At 38.9% G+C, this 6762-nt stretch overlaps 1 long non-coding RNA gene across 1 annotated transcript; it reads left to right on the forward strand.

Annotated features, from left to right (window-relative positions):
• Nucleotides 1-4675: 4675 nt before the first annotated feature.
• Nucleotides 4676-6410, forward strand: LOC148780756 (uncharacterized). Its single transcript, XR_016061502.1, has 2 exons — nucleotides 4676-4932; nucleotides 6152-6410. It is a non-coding gene; the product is annotated as an uncharacterized LOC148780756 (long non-coding RNA).
• Nucleotides 6411-6762: the final 352 nt, after the last annotated feature.

A 6762-nucleotide genomic window follows, 5' to 3' on the forward strand; every position in this document is an offset into this window, starting at 1 on the left:
GGGTGAATCTCACCACTGATGATATTGGTTAGTCTGGGAGCGTTTTTCTCTCGACTGGATCCCGTGAGGCAAAATGAGTCAAGCTCATCCCCGTGTGTGCGTACGATGTCCCAATAGCTGGAAATTCGAGACAAATACCCTACAACTAGGGGGCTGAGTTTGTAACAATTCAGTTTGGAAATTGTGTGTAAAGAAAGTGTTCTACTCTACTTCAATGAGTCAACTGCACACGTATAAGTTAAAGGACCCCCCAATAAGGATATACCTCGATTTTTTTTTTTTTTTTTTTATGGGCGACGCTGGCTGTGTCGCTCAGCCTATGAGGGCAACACGCCTTGTGTCGCCCATACAATTTTGCCAAAAGTTTTATTTTTACATTTTTCAGCAAAATACACTTAATAAAAAAAAAGAGTTTTTTTTAGGTGGGCGACACCAGCTTTCCCCACTCAATTTTTGGGGACTTCCAAGGATCAAACATGGTTTGTCATGGTTTTTTTTCTGATCATTTTCAAACATTTTTATAAACTTTTAAAATAAAACGCTCCTTGGTGGCACGAGCCTAAACTGCCAAAAGAAAAAAATAAAAAAGACAACGCTCCTCAATGGCATGAGCTTAAACTGTCATCCAATTTTCCAGAAAATTTCAAAAAATTCAAAAAAATAAAAATGCTCTGCGGTGGCATAAGTCTAAACTGTCAACCAAAGTCCGATCTAGGGCACAACCACCCTGTTTCAATGGAAAATGTCAAACTCATGCAATATTTAAGAGCCAAAACAGGAAAAACATCAAACTCGTGCAATGTTAAAGAGCCGAGATAGGAAAAACGTCAAACTCGTGCGACATTAAAGAGCCGAGACAGGAAAATGTCAAACTCGTGTGACGTGAAAGAGCCAAGATAGGAAAAACATCAAACTCGTGCGACATTAAAGAGCTGAGACTGGAAAAACGTCAAACTCGTGCGACGTTAAAGAACCGAGACAGGAAAACACGTCAAACTCGTGCGACATTAAAGAGCTGAGACAGGTAACGTCTAGCCCTGTATGACGTAAAATGTCAGATGTGTTCAGGACACAACCACCCTGTTCAATGTGTTCAGGGCACAACCACCCTGTTCAAACGTCTAACCCCGTAAGACACTAAAGGTCATGTATATCCAGTTCAACGTCAAACTCGTACAACGTAAAAGAGCAGAGACATGTAACGTCTAGCCCCGTATGACGTAAAATGTCGGATGTATTCACGGCACGACCACCTTGTTCAATGTTGTTCAGGGCACAACCACCTTGTTCAATGTGTTCAAGGCACAACCACCTTGTTCAAAGGTCTATCCCCGTATGACGTAAAAGAGCCGCATGTATGGTCCATCGCTGCATGACGCTAAACTGCTTAGAGAACTCTATGGTTGCAAGAGTTAAAACTGGTAACCAACTTTGTTTTTCAAAATATCTTTCTCTTTTCAAATTTTCACTATATGTCTATGATTTCAAAAACTTTAATTCTTTGTTAAAATTGTAATATGTCCCTGCTCCGGGTTCTATTTTCAAATCTCCCCCAACTTTCAAAATTTCTAAAACAAAGAAGCTTGGACACCCGTATATAATGAATACCGCGTTGCCACGTTTACCGCGTTGCAGTATCGTCTCTCTCTTTGGATTCAGTCAGACAAGTCTCTTCTTATAGAGCCTTTTCATATAAATAGCCTTAAGAAACCCTAAGGAGATCAAAGGAAATGCCAGGGATAAAAATTTCAAATTGTGAAAACCCTTGAAGTTAAGTGGCATGGCCAGAAAATCCAACTCGACTTTCAAGCTTGTGTAACTCCCCACAAATCCAGAAACCCTAGGAGGAAAAATGTCCTAAGTGGGTGAGTTCAGTGAGCAAAATGACTTGGAGGGATAGTTGGTGTGCCCTCTGACCACGTGACGTCAAGACAAATTTTAAAATGTCTACTTTATCTTTGACATTCACCTGCCCCTCGAAGGATAGGGAACGCCAGAGTATCTACTTCTTTGCCACTCGCTTGTCCCTCGAAGGACAGGGAGTGCCAAAGAGGGGCAACTGTAGACACCCCATTTTAAAACTGGCAAATTCTATGGTTTCTAAACACTTAGGACCACATTATCCTAGTAAACCCAAATCCATAATTCACACAACCTATCTTGTGACACAGAACCAGTCTGCCTGCCCAAAACCCTACACAAACCCTATTATGACCTAGATTTCTATAAACGCTTTGTTTTACCCAAAAAATTATTAAAAATAGTAAATAAATATGTTTTAATCCAAATTTTTGCTGAGAGCTTCATAAGAGGCTGAGAAAGACACAAAAATTGAAAAACATCAATTTGGATAAGTTTTGGTTTGGGCGACATGGGGTGTGCCGCCCAGCTCTGAGTCGCCCAAGTCATCTAACAATTGCCCTGTTTTACCAAAAAAATCATTAAAAATAGTAAAAAATCTGTTTTGTCCCAAATTATTTATGGTATCTTAACAAGAGGCTGAGGAACACACTAGAATTGAAAAATCTCAATTTCAATAAAAATTGATGTGTGTGACACAGTGCCGCTGCCCAGGCGACACGGCCCATGCTGCCCAAATCAAAATTTGGTTTTTTCAATTTACTTGGGCGACACGACCCGTGCCGCCAAAATATGCATCTTTGACCAAGCGATTTGTTTGCTATGCGTGCATATCCTTCGCAACAAGCTTTGACCCTTAAAAGGCCTCTTTTCGTGATCATTTGGAGGGGACAGAGGATATAATTAGAGATAGAAACCCTAGGAGAGAGAGAAAACTTGGGATAGAGATGAAAAACCCTAGAGTGCTGCAGGAGATAGAGATCTGAGAGAAAAAACTCAAAGAGAAACTATATAACCTAAGCCTGATGGCCCTAGTTCTAAGCCATTTCCAGGGCACAACCACCCTACTCAATCAAGATTTATCGGTTAATAGCTGGATCAAAGAGACAAAAGACGACCGGTTTTGATACGGGCGATCCCTAGAAGGCTCGGGAGTCCCGGGCCATCCGCCCCAATTTGGTATCATTTTCATTTCTTCTTTTTTATTCTTCTTTACTATTTTAATTTCATTTTGATCTGCTTATTCGCTTTAAAATCTTGTTTTGGATGCTCTGGATCATGCTGACCCTGCCATAGATCTGAGAGCAGATATGCTCATTTTCGAGCAGATCTAGCCTCAGATCTGAATTCGATTTGTCCTACTTTCTTTACCATTTTATTTCTTACATTTTCATTTAGTGTAAGGTGTTAAAATCGAGATATCTTCATCAAAAGATCTATTTGATTTTCATCATAAACAAATAACAAAAAGGGTAAGAAAACAAATATAAGAATTGAAGATGCGACTCACTGAAATGATTCCATTTGATTGAGTTAACCTCGAACTAGGAGAAGGCGAGTAATGGAGGGTGCATGGGTCGGCTGGCTATGGTAAGCAGTTGAATAACTTTATTGTGTCACCACCACACGCACCCAGGAGTGATTGGCCACTTGCCATAGCCTGATCTTTTTAGAGAGTATACAGAAAGTGAAAGAGGAACGATCTCTTGCAAATTTTAGAGAGAGAAACTTGAAAGGCTTAGAGATGGAGTGATGCTCCTTAGAGTGAGAGAGATGTTAGAGGGAGAGAGAACTCTCTTGCCTTCCTTGAGAGAGAGCGAATAAATGTTTCTCTCTTGGCTATTGATAGAGTTAGAGAGAGAAATGCTATGGTCATGAAAAGAAGGTTAAGGTTTCTGGTTTTTGTCATCATCTAGTTCATAAAACAGAAGAAACAAATATTTTTTAGGGAAACCCCGGTTTCCAAATCGGGAAATGTGCAAGATCTGCACCATCCAAATACATAGATGGTACGGATGGCTGCAGCCCAATGTCAATAAATCGGCTGAAACTTCACCCTTCATTATTTATTGAGAAACGATTCTATAGGATCTTGCCATAAATAATGGGGGTGAGACCTATCACCGTGCATTTTAAGATTGAATCTCGAGTTCATAGGAAAATTACAAAAACCCCCCAAAATAAACTTTTTACGCACTTTACCCACCTAACTTTTCCTATCAACTTCCCAAAAAAAAAATCAGGTTTCTTAGCAAATACCCCTAATACAAAAAGTTAATTTTTTTTTGACAAAACTTCTTTCAGGTAACAAATCATTTTCGGATCCCAATAAAAGGAAATGCCGGACTGCACTTGTACGACGCCGAAGCACTTATACAACACCAGACTACTCACTTCAAAACGACAGAATGCTCACTTCAAAACGTCGAACAGCTACTTCAAAATGTTGGAGTGCCTTTCAAAATGTCGGACAGCCATATAAAAACACAGGATTGCCCCTTCAAAATGTCGGACCACCCATTCCAACAAAAAAATTATCGTCAGACCGCCACCATGAAATGTTGGACAGCAACCACGAAATACCGAACCGACCATTCGAGCAAAAATAATCACCAACCGTTTTGCCTTCTTCAATTAAAATAATTTGTCATGTGAATGAAGAGTATTTTCGTCAAAAAAATAAAAATAAAAATAAAAAATAAAACAAAAAAAGAAAAAAAGTAAAGTGAGTAAAAAAATCCACCTCGGAATTCGCAATTTTTTCTTTTAATTATCCCCGTTTTCTTTCTCACCCCCAGTAAATATCTAAGAGACCGTTCCCGTACAGCCAATCGCTCCCCCTCTCTCCCTAAAGAAATGGACTCCCTACCATGGCCGCTCAACTGAAGACCCACTCTCTCGGCCCCAAATCTCTCTATCTCTTTCTCATCTTTAAAGTTAAAATGCTTCTATTGCCCCACGGAGGTTCAACCTACCCCGGCCCACAGAGACACAGCCCTGCAACTTCTCTCCGAAGTTCACACTCTCACCATCCAGGAACCCTACACTTTCGCTCTGGACGGAGGATAGCAGGTACGCCCATCCATCTTGGTCTCGTTGTTTGTCTCTCTACAGCTTCTAAGACTGGCTTTGCTCAGCCTCATTTTGTGTTCGAATCTTTCTTCCTGATTGTGTTTCTCACATCCTTCTTTTTGAGCAATCTAACTCTCATAATTACTAAAAGGGGATCTACCATGGTCCTCACTTTATTGGTGATATTGCTTATGTTTGCTGTTTTAGGATTTTATTCTCTCGTGGTCTCTGTCTCCTTTTTGCACACTGATATCTTTAGTCTGGTGCCACGCAAATTAATACCAAGTCTTTTTGTGTTTTTGCTGCACTAAAATCTTGCTGTGGCTCTTTAATATGATTCTATTTTGCATTATTTGTTTGTTTGTCACTATTGTTAATGGAAGCTTTGACAAATTATTTCCTCTTGTAATTTGGAGGATTTACTTTAGTGCTTTGAGTCTGATGTTTCCTCTGTGAACAAGGTGCAATCGCCTCTCTCTCTTTCTCTCTCACTCTATTACGGCATACTATTAGGGTTTACAGTGCTTTTGAAAAATAGGTTTTACAGGGTCTGAGATTGGGTTTTCTATTGGGCCTTTTTGCAATTAGGGATTTTTGAAATCTGTGGCTCTTTTACTTTGGATACACAAAATGAAAATGGTGTCCACGTACTTGATGAGTTTGATAATTGCTCTGAGATATTTTTGTATAGACTGTATGAATTTGTCCAAATAAAATTGGTGTATTGTTTCCTACTTCACCAGTAGAATAGCGGTTTGTAGAATAACTCTTTAGAGAAAATGTAAATTTGACACATCAAGAACTATAACAAGTCATCTTGAACCAGAAAGCAGTGCTTAAATACATCTCTATATTGGCATCATGTAATCCTTTAATTGGGAAAAAAACAAAAAAATAAAAGGAAATCTCCATATTGGCATCATGTCGTTCTGTCACTTTGGATACTAATATTAATTTGTTGGCTTTTGATTTGATATTTCATATGCATCTTGGGTTTCGGTTTGATATTGTTCATAGAGAAAACCCATATCTTACATGCCTTTCCTCAATTGTTAGCGATAAGGAACACTGAAACATTATTATCATACACATAATTCTGCTTTGTTTATGGATTTTGTGTGTTGTTCATTGATTTAATTCAATATTTAACTTTCTTATATGGGTAGCACGTCTACCTATTGTGAATCCGAAAAAGTTATGACACATAATTCTAGCGCAGATTTGCTCACAAAAGAATATGCTACTTCACCTCCTACCTTCAGTGGAACCACCCTAGCAGGTTTTTGAGTTCAGTTCAGGGTTTTATTTTTTTGGTCTTTTTTTGTGGGTTTTTTGTACAGTGTGCTGTCTCAGGCATATGTTTTGTATAGCGACCTCATCTTTTGCTAGCAAGTGCATGTTTGTGCCTCAGATCAGATTGACATTGTAATATTTTTTTACTGTAATACAAGTACGAAAGTTAACTGTTCAAAAATAAAGATCTTGCATTCATGCTCTTGCATTGAACCAAACATACCAGGCACAACATTAGCTATGGTAGGAATTGACCTATTTAAATGCAATAACAAATACAGGTAATATTTCAAGCAGGACTTTAAATAACAATGAATATTTCACCAATTTATTGCGTCTCACCGCAGCATTTCATGGTCTTTCCAATCTTTGACAGAGGTGGATCTAGCCATTATTGAAAAATGTGAGCATTGTTTGAGGAAATAAACATTGCTGCCTAAATTTTTCCAGAGCCCAACTCACAAACCAGTTGTAGGAATAACTGGTCACAAGACTTCCTGATTTTGACACAATAGGCGAACATATGAGAGAATGAGG

The sequence above is a fragment of the Amborella trichopoda genome, chromosome 8, assembly GCF_054954075.1.
Source record: "Amborella trichopoda isolate Santa Cruz 75 chromosome 8, AtrichopodaSantaCruz75HAP2 v2.0, whole genome shotgun sequence".
Classification (NCBI taxonomy): domain Eukaryota; kingdom Viridiplantae; phylum Streptophyta; class Magnoliopsida; order Amborellales; family Amborellaceae; genus Amborella; species Amborella trichopoda.